Source organism: Hordeum vulgare, chromosome 1H, assembly GCF_904849725.1.
Source record: "Hordeum vulgare subsp. vulgare chromosome 1H, MorexV3_pseudomolecules_assembly, whole genome shotgun sequence".
NCBI classification, from domain to species: Eukaryota; Viridiplantae; Streptophyta; class Magnoliopsida; order Poales; family Poaceae; genus Hordeum; species Hordeum vulgare.
In genome coordinates, this window is record NC_058518.1 from 132655605 (window position 1) to 132668407 (window position 12803).

Genomic DNA, 12803 nt, shown 5'->3' on the forward strand with positions numbered 1-12803 from the left:
TCCGTCCATGCCACGCACATGGTTTTCCCCAGTTTTCCATGGTGCGCGCCCAGGTTTTTACCCAACGGCCCCAGTAGCCGATTTTCCCGTTTCCTCACGTACACGTTTTTTGGCCTGTGTGCCCGTACGTGAATTCGTGCATCCCACGCACATGGTTTTCCCCCGTTTTCCATGCGAGGCATCCAGTTTTTTGCCCGTTGGCCGGCGTACCCGTTTTTTTGCCCGTTTCCTCACGTTCACGTTTTTGGCCTGTGTGGCCGTTAGTGCATCCGTCCATGCCACGCACATGGTTTTCCTCTGTTTTCCATGGTGTGCATGCAGTATTTTGCCCGACGGTCTTCGTACCCGTTTTTTGCCCATTTCCTCATGTACATGTTTTGGCCCGTGTGGCCGTACGTGCATCCGTCCATGCCACGCAGATGATTTTCCCCTGTTTTCCATGGAGCGCGTCCAGTTTCGTCCTCGACGGTCGTCGGACACGTTTTTGGGCTCTCAACTGTGGTTGACGTATTTTGCATGTGTCATCGTACGTGGTTTCGTCGGTGCGCCCATGTCACAACCCTAGTTCTTCTTCGCTTGCCAAGCATTCAAGCATGCATATTTTAATTCTTTTAAAATAGAAGTGGGGAAGTGATCAAGCCCGAGGAACCAAAATTTTGTGTAATATGCAATATAGAAGATTTCTTCAATAGTTCGAGGAAAATGTCCCTGGTTTCCCAATAAATTATTGGCATGATATAGAAATGTCAACCAATATTTTAGGATCACAGAAACATTTATTTTGGACCTTTGTTTAAATCTAACAATTATTTGCAATGGAGTTATATTTTCTATATATAAAATACAGTTTCATAAACTCTAAAAATAATTGAGTGGCATTAGATAATTATATTATGTCACATAAAAATATTTTAGGGTTTTATAAAAAATGATGTGAATTAATTTCAAATCAAAACAAATGCCAGAAAGAAAAAAAAGAAACAATAAAAAAGAGGAAGAAGAGTCACCTGAGCTTACCTGGCGCGAGGGGCAGGCCCATCCCACTAGGAGTCGTGTCGTCTTCCTCCTCCTGCCAATAGGCAGAGGAGAAGACGAGCACGGCGGCAGCCTCTCCACCTCCTGCTCGCCGTGGCGCTGTCCCCTTGCCTCCCTGTGCCAGTGCGTCGCCTCTTCCCCCCCCCCCCCCCCCCGTGCCTCTCTCTTCCTCCCCCAATCCCATTTGTCCCTCTCCCTCTCGTTTTTCCCCTCCTGAATCTCTCTCTGAGGAACCGAGCCGTCGTCGATCTGCCGGCCACAGGTCATCCCAGACCCCGCCGTCTGCTCCAGGAGCTTCGCCGTGAGCACCTCGTTCCATTCCCCCTATCCTCATCGAGTTTCCCCTCCTCTATCCTCCTCCTACCGTCGGTCCCGCGAGCTTCGTGCCACCGGTAACGGCCGCCGCGGCAAGGGCCCCTCCCCAACTCATCTGGGCACGCCGGCATGCTCCCCGTAGGTGCCGCCCCGGCCCATAGTTTCTGCTCCTGCAGCTCCTGGCAAGGAGCCCGAGCTGGCCGAGCTCCGGCCGCCGCTCCATTGTTGTTGCCGCCGTCTCCGGCAACCCCCTCGCCCTCAAAACCCTCGGAATGGATGCGGGCGAGCTGGGGCTACGCCCTGGGGCCTCTGGCTGCCGTTCCCGTGGCCGACAGTGTGGACACCACCGCGTCCAATTGTCGCACGCAATGAGCGCCGTCATGTGAGCCACTGGCCGATGGGCTCCGCCGGTCAGTGTGCTTAATTAGCCTAATTAGCAATTTGTTAAACCAGAGACGCTGACATGTGGGCCCCATCTAATTAACTTGCAAGATTAATCTAAAACAAATCTGTTAAGACTTGAGCCAATGACAGGTGGGTCCCAACCACCACGTTTGACCTGGGCTGGCGTTTTGACCTGCTGATGTCACTATGCCATCACGCTGACGCAGTAATTCAATTTCTGGTTTTAAAATAATTCTAGAAAAATAGCAAAACTTTAAAAATTCATAGAAATTAAAATATAACCCGGATGAAAATAATTTATATATGAAAAACTATCAGAAAATTCAAAGAATCCATTGGTAATAATTTCATGCATGATAGAGCAACCTAAATAGGAGTTTTTGAACATTTTGTTCAAATTACATTATGTAACATCACATGTGGAGTTGAGTTTAAACCAAGAGTTCAAACCTACTTCATTTAAATATGTTGTGAGGTTCATTAGGCCAAACCACATCATATTTCCATGCTCATGCATCATTGTGAAGCATTTTCTGTGCTTAATTGTTCTCTTTTGATTTTGTTGATAGATCTTGCGAGATGTAGTTATCACCGACATCAAGGAACAGCTGAGTTCTTCTGATCAACACACAAGAAAAACCCCTTGAACATTCCGATAAAATCCCATGTTCTCACCTTTGCTCTCAATTATTGCATTAGAACACATCGCTTCAAATGCTTTTTCTTCGGTAGTTGAACCCATTCCTTTTCATGGTCTAACCTTGTCACAGTAAATAGCTAAACCTTGCAACCTAGCATACCTGGTAGTTGCTTGTACCGTGATGTGCTTTACCCTGCTATGATTGCTATGCTTAGAGTTGTGTCAGGCATGTTTCATCTGGATGATGTACTGAAGTGTGTGAATGTGTTCTATTGACAAAAGGATAAGTGTTGAATTTGATTTTGTAAAGGTACCGATGAGAGGCTATGTAGGAGTACATGGCGGGTTTCTCATTGGCATCGTCCTTAAGAACTGAGTCCCGTGTATGTTATCCGAGACTAGCTACTACCGCACATTGGCATCCTTAATTGACTCTCTTGGCTTATTAATCACCTAGATCTCTGTCGAGGAGTTGCAACTAGTTTCTGGTGTTTGTAGGACATGATAGTAGTCTACCGAGTGGCACCCCGTACATGTGAGCTTGGGACAGACTAGGCATCGTGGCCCGGTGTACCAAGTGTAGTACCATCCGTCGAGGTGGGCTTGGGAACCCTGTACACATCGTTTGGTGTCGTAGAGGAAACTTCCGCCGGACTTCCTTGTGGGTTTAGTCTCAAATAGGCGATAAACTTGGATGAGAGTCTTGTGTGATTGGTTAGGTCATGGCCGACACCCATGCTAGTGCTTCCGCTTGAAGGTTACCGAGATGCATGACGTGCATAGGGTGATAAGTGGTGGGAGCGTGTGTGAGGAAGTACACCATTGCATGGTAATCTAATCTATTCGAATAGCCGCGTCTGCATATATGGACTACTTGGAAACTTATATGGTCATAGACAACTTGAAATATTCAATACAAGTGTGAGTGTTATGGGTGGCTCTCTCGTAGGAAGACGGGAGTGGACCCATGGTGGTGTATTGTTGTGGAGACTAGCTAGTGGACTCGTCTGCGCTTTCTCACATTTTTAAACTACTCGTAGTGGTAGTACATGATAGCCACAGAGTTAAAGCTGGCTTGCTGAATTAAACCACACTATCCCATTTTGACCCTAATGCATATGTAGTTAGTTCTGATATAAGTCTTGCTGAGTACCTATGTACTCAATATTGCTTAATTTATGTTTTTGCAGAGGAGACTCCAGTCTCGCTAGTGGTTTCAACGATAAGATCGATGTTGACTCAGTAGCTTGGAAATCCCAGAAAGAGGTCTGGTTCCTATGGAGGGTCTTGAAGATAGACAGGCTTTCTCATCCATTTTACTTTCTAGATGTCTGTACCCAGACATGTTGTGCTTCCGCTTGTTTGCTTGTATGACTTGAGTGTTGGATCCTGTGACCCCTGTTTATAATATCATACTATGTAGACTCTTATGAGTCTATAATAAATACTTGAGTTGTAGAGTTATGTTGTGATGCCATGTTGTATCTACACATACCGTGCATATTGCGTGAATGCTTTGAAATACATTGTATGTGTGGGATTCGACACCTAGTTATGTGCCTTTAGTATTACTCTTTACACGGAAATGCCTCTTTGTGCTTCTGTCGAGCCTTGGTAGCCTGCTACTGCTCCGGACACATTGATTGACCATCATGTATCCTTCTTTGCTGCTGTGTCTGTCCCCTCGTGGAAATGTCACGCGATGTAATGGAGTCCATGTAGCTTGCTATGACTCGTCTACACACGCCATTGACCGACACCTGCTTTGCTGGGTTATGTATGCATGTCCCTGTATGGATGTGACACTTGGGTGTGTAACTAGTCATGTCGACCCGGGTTCTTTGTCGTTCGAATTCTAGCGACACATTCACATACGTGAGCCAAAAGACGCAAACGGTCCCGGCCAAGGTAAGGTGGCTGCCATGGAGTTTATGTGCGTGAGGTCGTAAGGTGATGTGATGTGTTACAGGCTTGGTTCTTATGACTTAGGATCGGGGTCCCGACAGTGTTGGTATCAGAGCTTGACTGCATGTAGGATAACCAAGCCCAACTGGTCGATGTTGAGTCTAGCAACTCTTTAGTTATATAAGGGAATTGTTTATGGAATGGAACGTAAGGCTCATTTTACTCCTTTCCTGGTGTCATACTTATTCTGAGTCACCTTTTACCTATGCTACGGGGTTTAAGAATTTGGCTTTCTCATCTATCTATTAGGATGACAAGTTACTATGCTGGAGACGTATAGGAAAGTAGTTGTCCTCTTGGACCGATGTCGTCATCGGAATTCATTGTTATGTTATCAGTTTTCATGCAGGTTGCCTCATATTTCATGCCTGCACAACCGTTATGTTGTCCAATTTTTCCTAGGATTTCTTTGAACATCTAATGCTTTTGCATTCACTTCTATCTATCTGGAATGTCACCCTGATCAATCCTAGTTTCTGATCATCGGGATGTCTCGTAGTGTCCAAGCTACCATTGGTCGCAAGAAGGGCAAGAGACTTGGAACCAAAGATGATGAAGTTATGTCTGAATCACCCTCGGTGGCACAGTTTATGGTAGACGCTAAGAGGAATAAGCGTGAGTCCAACCGCCTGTTGACACGTATTGAGGAGAACACCGCACATCAGTGTAATGAATCAGTGGCCATCTATGACTTCATCAAGCTATGCCCACCAACCTACCATCACTCCATGGAGCCACTTGATGCAGATGACTGGCTCTGTAGTATCACATGTAAGCTACGTTCTGCTAGCGTAGTCGAAGCTGACAAGGTCACCTTTGCTGCATACCATATGGAAGGTCCTACTAGTTTATGGTGGGAAAATTATGAGGCTATGCGTCCAACTGGACATCTCATTTCTTGGAAAGAATTCTGTGAGTTTTTTCGGGAGCACCACATTCCTTAGGGTCTTATTGATCGCAAGACGGAATAGTTCTGTAATCTCATCCAGGGCATAATGACTGTCGATGCTTACAGTCGAGAGTTTGGGAACCTTTCTCGTTACGCCACGGAAGAAGTGTCCATCGATGCCAAGAAGCAGGCTAGGTACAGGAAGGGTATCAACCCAAAGTTGCATCGTGAGCTTCATTTTAATGATTGCGCTACCTTCCATGTTTTGGTGAACAAGGCCATCAATGCAGAGACAGCTTAGACAACTTATGAAAAGTCCCGTAAGCACACCTGTGACAATGGTTCTTCTTCTGGTTCTGGATCTCAAAAGTGTTGGATTTGATTCCTAACTCGGCACGTCCACCTGGATATGTATCTAATCCCTCTTGTGTGGCACCTCGCCCAACTTCATTGTATGCTCCACCCAAGCCTAATGGTGGACCGTCTGTCAATACGGTTCCACGTTCAACCCAAGTGATTTTTACAAGTGTGGAGAGCCAGGGCATGTTGCTCGAAACTGCACTCAGTCTGGCAAGTGTGTTGGTCATGACAAGACATCAGTCAAGAAAACCCAGGTCAAGCAAGCCATCAGTAATTATGGATGGTGAATCACATCTCAACCAAAAAAGCACATGATGACCCAGATGTCGTTCTTGGAACGCTTCTTTTCATCCAGCATCAGTTCCGTTCGACACTGGGTCCTCACATTCTTTCATCTCAGAAAACTATGCCCGATTGCATGACATGTCATTTTGTGATATGCCAACTGCTCTTGAAATTCAGACTCCACGGTCTAGATGGCAAACCACAAGAATAAGCCATGGAAGTGAAATCCTTGTTGACTAACTGGTATTCCTTGCTTCGTTGATATCTCTCAAGGCTTGAGATATTAACATCATCTTGGGTATGGATTGGATGACAACTCACCATGCCAAGATTGATTGTTCCACCAGGCAGTTCATCTTACACACCCATCTGGCAAGATAGTCAATGTTTCAACACGAGTTGTAGAGCGTCAGCTCTATTCACTAAATGCCAACCCTCTTCTTGAGCTGGAAGATACTGCGGTAGTCCGATATTTTCCGGATGTCCTTCCAGAAGAACTGCCAAGCATTCCTCCCGATAGGGATGTAGAGTTTGTGATAGACCTCATCCCAGGAAATGTTCCAATTACCAGAAGACCTTATAAGATGGCACCCTTGGAGTTAGCCAAGCTTAAGAAACAACTTGATGAGTCCTTGCAAAAGGGTTTCATTTGTCCCAGCTCTTCTCCTTGGGCTTGTCATGTTCTCTTTGTCACGAAGAAGGATGAAACAGATCGGAAGGTTGTAGATTACCGACCTGTCAATTTGGTCACAATAAAGAATAAGTATCCGCTTCGGCCGGGAAACTTTGGCCGGAATTCCTTCCGGAGTTCAGTCTCAAATAGGCGATAAACTTGGACTATAGTCTTGTGTGGTTGGTTAGGTCGTGGCCGACACCCACGCGAGTGCTTTCGCTTGAAGGTTGCCGAGATGCATGACGTGCATGTGGTGATAAGTGGTGGCAGCGTGTGTGAGGAAGTACACCCCTGCAGGGTAATCAAATCTATTCGAATAGTCGCGTCCGTGGATAAGGAATATTTGGAAACTTATATGGTCATAGACAACTCGAATGGATACTATAAAATATTCAATACAAGTGTGAGTGCTATGGATGGCTGTCTCGTAGGAAGACGAGAGTGGACCCATGGTGGTGTATTGTTGTGGAGACTAGCTTGTGGACTCGTGTGAGCTTTCTCACATTATTGAACTACTCGTAGTCGTAGTTCATGATAGCCATAGAGTTAAAGCTAGCTTGCTGTATGAAACCCCACCATCCCGTTTTGACCCTGATGCATATATGGTTAGTTCTGATGTAAGTCTTTTTGAGTACCTCTGTACTCACTGTTGCTTAATTTATGTTTTTTCAGAGGAGACCCCAGTCTCGTTAGTGGTTTTAACGATAAGATCGATGTTGACTGAGAAACTTGGAAATCCCAGACAGAGGTCTAGTTCCTATGGAGGGTCTTGTAGATAGACACGCTTTCTCACCCTTTTTACTTTCTAGATGTCTGTACCCAGACATGTCCTGCTTCCGCTTGTTTGCTTGTATGACTTGAGTGTTGGGTCCTGTGACCCCTGTTTGTAATATCACACTATGTAGATTCTTATGAGTCTATAATAAATACTTGAGTTGTAGAGTTATGTTGTGATTCCATATTGTATCTACACATATCGTGCATATTGTGTGAATGCTTTGAAATGCATTGTATGTCTGGGATTCGACACCGAGTTATGTGCCTTTAGTAGTACTCTTTATAGGGAAATGCCTCTTTGTGCTTCCGTCGAGCCTTGGTAGCCTACTACTGCTCCGGACACATTGATTGACCGGCATGTATCCTTCTTTGCTGTTGTGTCTGTCCCCTTGGGGGAATGTCACGCAGTGTAATGGAGTCCATGTAGCTTGCTACGACTCGTCTACACACACTGTTGACCGACACCTGCCTTGTTGGGTTATTTATGCTTGTCCCTGTACGGATGTGCCACTTGGGTTTGTAACTAGACATGTCGACCCGGGTTCTGTGTCGTTCGAATGCTAGCGCACATTCACATACATGAGCCAAAATACGCAAACGGTCCCGGCCAAGGTAAGGTGGAAGCCGTGAAGTATACCATGCGTGAGGCCGCAAGGTGATCTGATGTGTTACAGGCTGGATTCTTATGACTTAGAATCGGGGTCGCGACAGCCCTGCATGGTTATTGTTTGTTTATCATAGTGCACGCCCAGTTTCTACCACAATGGTCGTCATACCCGTTCTTTTCCCGTGACCCGTGTTACACGTTCATGTCCCGTGTCGTATTGAGTTGTTCCGGCGATGCCTCGCCCATTAGCACCAAGCCTCTGAATATGTTGCATTGACATCTTTGTGACTTGGCACGTACAATTTCCTTTGGCCTTAGCGGGTGATTACCTATGTCCCAGGATGGACTGTGCGATATTTCTTGTGACTTGGCACGTATAGTTTCTGTTGGACTAAGCGGGTGATTGCGTATGTCCGAGGACAAACTTTGCCATATCTCTTGTGACGTGGCACGTATAATTTGCGTTGGACTTAGAGGATGATTGCGTATGTCCCAGGATGGACTTAACAATATCTCTTCTAACTTGGCATGTATGGTTTCCGTTGGGCTTAGCGGGTGATTGCGTATGTCCGTGGACGGACTTTACCATATCACTTGTTACTTGTCACCTACAGTTTAGGTTGGACTTAGCCATGTAGGTAGGCCAACTTTGCCAGTTGCATTTTGGAACCTTATCATTTCAATGATAGGTATGGGGGAGGGACGAATCCATGCGACATGGGGCTGGATCTCAGTGGATCGTGGCAGCAAGGTCACTCTAACACTTACAATGCCCCGTCGCGTATTTAAGTCGTGTGCAAAGGATTCAGCCCACCGCCCGTTGGGAAGGGAGCTTCGAGGCGGCCGATCACGGCATGTCGGCTAGACCGGGTTAGCAAATGGCATGGGCCCTTGGGGGCGCAAGCGCCCCTAACGTGGGTCGGGGCAAGTGGCAGGCGCACGCGTCGCATGCTAGCTTGGATTCTGACTTAGAGGCGTTCAGTCATAATCCGGCACACGGTAGCTTCCCGCCATTGGCTTTTCAACCAAGCGTGATGACCAATTGTGTGAATCAATGGTTCCTCTCGTACTAGGTTAAATTACTATCGCGACACTGTCATCAGTAGGGTAAAACTAACCTGACTCTGGACGGTCTCAACCCAGCTCATGTTCCCTATTGGTGGGTGAACAATCCAACACTTGGTGAATTATGCTTCATAATGATAGAAAGAGCCGATATTGAAGGATCAAAAAGTAATGTCGCTATGAACGCTTGGCTGCCACAAGCCAGATATCCCTATGGTAACTTTTCTGACACCTCTAGCTTCGAACTCCGAAGATCTAAAGGATCGATAGGCCATGCTTCCATGGTTCTTATTCATACTGGAATTCAGAACCAAACGATCTTTTACCCTTTTGTTCCACATGAGATTTGTGTTCTTGTTGAGCTCATCTTAGGACCCCTGCGTTATCTTTTAACAGATGTGCTGCCCCAACCAAACTGCCCACCTGACAATGTATTTCTCCCGGATCGGCCCGATAAAACAGCCCCGCTTCCGACCCACGGAATAAGTAAAATAATGTTAAAACTAGTGTTATTTCACTTGCACCCATAAGGGCTCCCACTTATCCTACACCTGTCAAGTCATTTAACAAAGTCGGACTAGAGTCGAGCTCAACAGGGTCTTCTTTCCCCGCTGATTCCGCCAAGCCCGTTCTCTTGGCCGTGGTTTCGCTGGATAGTAGAGAGGGACAGTGGGAATCTCGTTAATACATTCATGCGTGTCACTAATTAGATGACGACGCATTTGGCTACCTTAAGAGAGTCATAGTTACTCCCGCCGTTTACCCGTGCTTGGTTGAATTTCTGCACTTTGACATTCAGAGCATTCTGCGCAAATCACATTGCGTCAGCATCCGCAAGGACCATCGCAATGCTTTGTTTTAATTAAACAGTCAGATTGCCCTTGTTCGTACCTGTTCTGAGTTGACTGTTTCATGCTCGAGGAAAGCCCCCGAAGGGGCGATTCCCGGTCCGTACCCTAGCTGACATGCGGCGACCCTCTCTCGCCGCGTGAGCAGCTCGAGAAATCCGCCGACGGCCGACTGATTCGGGGCCCAAACCCCTGAGCCCTGTCCTTAGAGCCAATCCTTTCCCTGAACTTACAGATCCGTTTTGCTAACTTCCCTTGCCTACATTATTCCGTTGGCCAGAGGATGTTCACATTAGAGACCTGATGCGGTTATGAGTACGACCAGGCGTAAACGGTACTCGGTCCTCCGGATTTTCATGGGACGCCGGGGGCGCACCGAACACCGCGCGACGTACGGTGCTCATCCTGCCACTGGACCCTAACTCTGGTTGAACCATTTCCAGGGTTGGCAGGCCGTTAAGCAGAAAAGATAACTCTTCCCGAGTCCCCCGCCGGCGTCTCCGGACTTCCTAACGTCGCCGCCAACCGCCACATCCCGGCTCGGGAAATCTTAACACGATTCCCTTTCGGGGGATGCGCGTGATCGTGCTATCTATCGGGGTTACCCCATCCCTTAGGATCATTTTACCCATGTGCAAGTGTCGTTCACATGGACCCTTTCTCTTCTTTGTCATTCAAAGTTCTCATTTGAATATTTGCTACTACCACCAATATCTGCACCGACGGCCGCTCCGCCTGGGCTCGCGCCCCGGGTTTTGCTGCGGACGTCGCGCCCTCCTACTCATCGGGGCATGGCGCTCGCCCAGATGGCCGGGTGTGGGTCGCACGCTTCAGCGCCATCAATTTTTGGGGCTAGTTGATTCGGCAGGTGAGTTGTTACACACTCCTTAGCGGATTTCGACTTCCATGACCACCGTCCTATTGTCTTAATCGACCAACACCCTATGTGGGTTCTAGGTTAGCGCGCAGTTGGGCACCGTAACCCGACTTCTGGTTCATCCCGAATCGCCAGTTCTACTTACAAAAAATGGCTGACTTGGAGCACCCGATTCCGTGGTACAGCTCACCGAAGCAGCCGAGCCATCCTACCTATTTAAAGTTTGAGAATAGGTCGAGGACGTTGCGTCCCCAATGCCTCTAATCATTGTCTTTACCTGATAGAACTCGTAATGGGCTCCAGCTATCCTGAGGGAAACTTCGGAGGGAACCAGCTACTAGATGGTTCAATTAGTCTTATGCACCTATACCAAAGTCAGACAAACGATTTGCACGTTAGTATCGCTTTGAGCCTCCACCACAGTTTCCTCTGGCTTCGCCTCGCTCAGACATAGTTCACCATCTTTCGGGTCCCTACAGGCGTGCATTGTTTGTTCCAGAAAGAAAATAGCTTAGTTAAATATATTTTGTGTAAGATTTTTTCTTAAAAGACCAAATACTCTATTTTGTGCCAGAATTTAACTCTATTGCTACTAATGTCACTCTCTGTTAACAAATAACTTTTTTATTTTGTATCTTTTATCATTGACAAATTCATGTTCAATGGCCTTTACTTTTAAAATGTTTGCACAGAAAAAATTTGACACCAACTTGCTAGACTTCGTAAGATGTGGGTGTGCACTGTTAAAGTTGGAAGGATGCATGACAGGTCATCTAGGTACTGTTAAAGTCGTTATCATTTTCTTCTTGCAGGCGGCAATGGCAAGAGCATATTGTGCAGAGGAAGATGATGAGAAGAAACTTGTGGTTCTCATTCAATCTTTGTGGAACTTTATTTATGTGTGATTGTGCACTTGTTGGGTCCTTTTTCTGTGTACTTGCACTTGCAGAAGTATTCAGTTGTGTAGATGTAAAATTATTTTGATGTGCCCTTGTTAGGCGTTGAACCTTAATGCGTGGAGTCGTTGGATGATGTATTGTATTTGATGTGATATGCTACTGAAATAAAATATACATTTTATTTGCAATCTTTTATTTTGTTGTATTTATTTTTAATGGGCCTATCTTGAGATGTGGTGCTTCTAGCAAAAAAATTCTTCAACCCAAACAAATCATACATTTTCAATAGTAAAATAGGTATTGGGCCAAGCACATGTAGGCTAGATTGGTGGACAGGGATCTCAAATTTATGATGATTTCATTTGGTCACTAGCAATGCCACGTCAGCTTGGCCACGTCAGATCCTACGTGGCGCACACAAATGGGTAATGACCAAACCAAAATTTTGGTCGATAGAGACCTATGACCAAAATTTTAGTAAGGTCATGTTTGTTCATTTTTGACGGCCAACTGTTGACGTTGTAAATTTGGTCAAAAAAGGTCAATAAACGACAACAATGAGGAATCGATGACCAATATGGGGAGTCATAATTGACCTTATTTCTTGTAGTGATCTTTTGGAAATTGATAATAAATCAACATAGACCTCAGTCATTGTTGCATAAATATATCATCTTAGACACATTTTACAATTGTGAGCACTCACCAAACTATTACATGCTTAGGAGTAGATGTTGGACAAGGAAGAGAACATAATGAATTGTGTTTGCTTGGTTCCAAACAATGTTATATGATTAGAGATCCCTTAGCATGTGATGATTGCTTCCACCTCACATTAACCAAAACTCCCGCACCAAGTAGAGATACTACTTGTGCATCCATAAACCTCCAACCCAGTTTTTTCCATGAGAGTCCACCATACCTACCTATGGATTGAATAAGGTCCTTCAAGTAAGTTGTCATCGGTGGAAGCAATAAAAATTGCTCTGTAATATGTATGAGCTATTAGTGTGTGTAAAATAAGCTTTGTACGAACCTGTGATGAGGAAGACATAAAAGCGACAGACTGCATAATAAAGTTCTTTATCACTGGAGGCAATATAAAGTGACGTTCCTCCGCACTAAGAGGACACACATTCAAACCTCAAAAGCGCATGACAACC

The 12803-nt window shown here is 45.8% G+C and overlaps 1 pseudogene; it reads right to left on the bottom strand.

Annotated features, from left to right (window-relative positions):
• Positions 1-8653: 8653 nt before the first annotated feature.
• Positions 8654-11427, bottom strand: LOC123424164 (annotated as a pseudogene).
• Between the last annotated feature and the right edge of the window lie 1376 nt (positions 11428-12803).